Consider the following 2,968-nt stretch of genomic DNA (forward strand, 5'->3'; position numbering starts at 1 on the left):
TCAGCTCTCGTCTAACACTAGGAAACGAACTGTCCAAAGAGACACACGAGCTGACACAGCAAGAGAATTTATTGGGAAGGGTCGCCGGCCAGGATGGGGAGGAGGGTAAGGGAAACCCAGAGGACTGCTCTGCCATGTGGCTCGAAATCTCGGGTTTTATTGTGATTGGATTATTTTCCAGGTTGCCTTTCGCCAATCACTGTGACTCAGGGTCCTTCCTGGTGGCCCATACATTGCTCAGCCAAGATAGGTTCCAGTGAGAAGGATTCTGGGAGAACATGTGGACTGGCGTCTCTCCTGTCTCCTCTTGACCTTTCCCAAATTCTTCTGGTCTATGGTGGCTTATTAATTCCATGTTCCTTACCAAGATCTCTGGTAGTAAAATAACTCATACCAATGGTTATTGTGATGCCTGGCCAGGGTGGACAGTGTCATATTTCCCCTAACACTATTATTTTTATTTTAAAGCATTTAGCATGTGTCAGGCACCGTTCTTTTATCATGCGTCATCTCTTTAAAACTTCACACCAGATTTATGAGCCAGGTACTCAGTCTCCAGAGGTTGCCCAAGATCACACAGCAAGAACTAGGATTTGCTCTACTCGTCACGTCTCAGTTCCTCTCCTGCTGCCTCCAAGGAGGGTGTCTTGCCCAGGGAATTGACATGAGTAGGGAAGGGATGAGCAGAAGGGGATCATCAAGGGGCTGACCTGCTGGAGCACTCATCTGCTCCTTTATTCTGCAGATGAAGAATCAACTCCAGAGAGGGGACAGTGCCTTGCCAAGGGTCCCACAGAGATCACATGGTTGGCCACAACAGAGGGGACTTGGGCACTACAGGGGATCATAAGTTGGATCCTGCGCAGAAGCCAGAATTCCCTGGAGGGCAAGGACCCCTCTATACCCCACTCTTCCCTGCTGTCCCCAGTACAGGGGCAGCACATAGCAGATGCTCATAAAGTCCTCCACAATGAGTCAGTCTTGCATCCCTCAGTAGCTGTAGTCATCTGCCATTCATGACTTCATTCATTTACTCGGCATTTAGTAAGCACTGACTGAGTGCTCAGCACCCTGCTAGATGCCAGATGCACAATTGAATAAAACACAGTGCCTGCACCTGTTGGCTTATCTCCTGGTTACAGGGGGTTACTGTGGGTTACAGGGTTACCCCCCGTTACGACTCGTGCACCCATGGTTTTCCTCATTCCTCTGCTCAGCCTGGCACTTACAGCCTGCTCTCTACCCTGGCCAGAGGCTGAGCAATCTGCTCCATTCCCTCCCCCAGGCCATTTCCACTCCCTTCTCTGCCAGCCCAGACACTCCCTCCTCCAGGAAGCCCTCTTTGACTAAGTCCCCCAGCTGTTCGACAGACCCCAGTGCTGAGGTCTTGAGCTTTGCCCGGGTATCTTTGGTTCTATCTGTCTCTGTTTCTATGTGAGGCACTTCCTGCCTCCCCTCCACCATCAGGCTCTGGAGTTTCCCAAATACAGGGACTACCTCCCTTCCAGCTGTTTTCCCTCAGATCTCAATAGACCAGAAGAGGCAGGAGGGGAGGTCATGCTGCCAACTTTCAGCACACAGAACCTGCCTTGGGTTCTGGACCCCAGAGCCTCTTAGAGGAAGATTTCTCTGGAATCAGCAGGGCACTCACTTGACAGTCCTGGCCTGAGACCCCTGAGCCCTAATCTTTCATGCTGAGCCTGGGGACTCAGGCTGGGCTCCAGCTGTTGGGTACCCACTCAGCCCCAGCACCCTTTGAGTTTGAAGGTGGGGTGCCTTCAGTATCCACTTCACCAAGTCCCGGCTTTGGCTGCTTTACGTCCCTGTGGCGGGCAGTCTAGAGGTGAAAAATGGTTCCAGTGAACCAACATGCTTTCTTTTACCTGCTGGGTGACCAGAGTTACAGTGCTTGGCCTCTCTGGGCTTCTGCTAATGATACCCGTCCTGTTCGTCTCACCAGTGTTTGGGAGGACTAGAGATCAAGGAGAAGAAGGAGCCAAGCCCACGTAGGGGCTTGTTTTTGTACTTGGAACCGGGGTGGTGCCCTTGGCCAGGTGTTCACTGATTCACTCCAGAGGCCAGGAGTGGGAAGGAGAAGGAGGGAGCTCCCACGAGGAAGGGAAATCTGGCTCCAGACTTCCTGACAACTAGTCAGGATCTGCCAGCAGGAAAGGGGCAGGAGAGTTTCTTGTTTGGCTAGGGAGGTCACAGTTCCTTTCCCTCCCTCCCTCCCCTCCTTCCCTCCATTGCTTCCTTCCTTCCTCTCTCCCTCTCCACTCCCTCTGCCTTCCTTCTCTCTCCCTCCCTCTCCTCTCTCTCTCTTTGCATAGTTACAGTGCTCCTTCAACAGGCCAGGCGTTGCATTCACACCTGGGGACACAGAGGCCAAGGAGACATGCCCTCCCCTTCATGGGACTTTTAGACTAGGAGACCCAAGCTGGGAGGTGCACCATTCATTTATTCTTTCTTTAATTTTACTTTGACTGAAAACTTGCTATGGTCTGGGCACTGTGCAAAGCCCTGGGGAGGTCATGGGATACAGTCCCTGCCCGCAAGGAGTTTAGAGGATAAAAGGCACACAAAGAGGCAAGGAAGCACTGCTAAAGCAGAGGATTAGGGAGGCTAGGATCCAGAGATAAATTCTGCTGGATTTAAGTATGTATCCATAAATGTCTGTGAGATGAGTGACCCTTATGTGCAGAGCTTTCTTAACAGCTTAACAGTCAAAGAATAAAATTGTTTTAACTAAAGGCTAATAAATAATGCTACATGTGAAGCAGTCAAAATAGTACATAAAAGGAAATTTATGGTCTTTAGAGAATCTTACATTGAAAAAAAAGAAAGATGGAAAGTTAAAACATTTAACTCAAGAAGTTGAAAGCTGATAAATTCAAAGAAAGCAAAGGAAAATAAATAACAAATAGGTTTTTAAAAAGTAATATTTATTATGAATTCAGTGTCAGAAATT

Source organism: Bos mutus, chromosome 5 (genome assembly GCF_027580195.1).
Source record: "Bos mutus isolate GX-2022 chromosome 5, NWIPB_WYAK_1.1, whole genome shotgun sequence".
NCBI lineage: Eukaryota > Metazoa > Chordata > Mammalia > Artiodactyla > Bovidae > Bos > Bos mutus.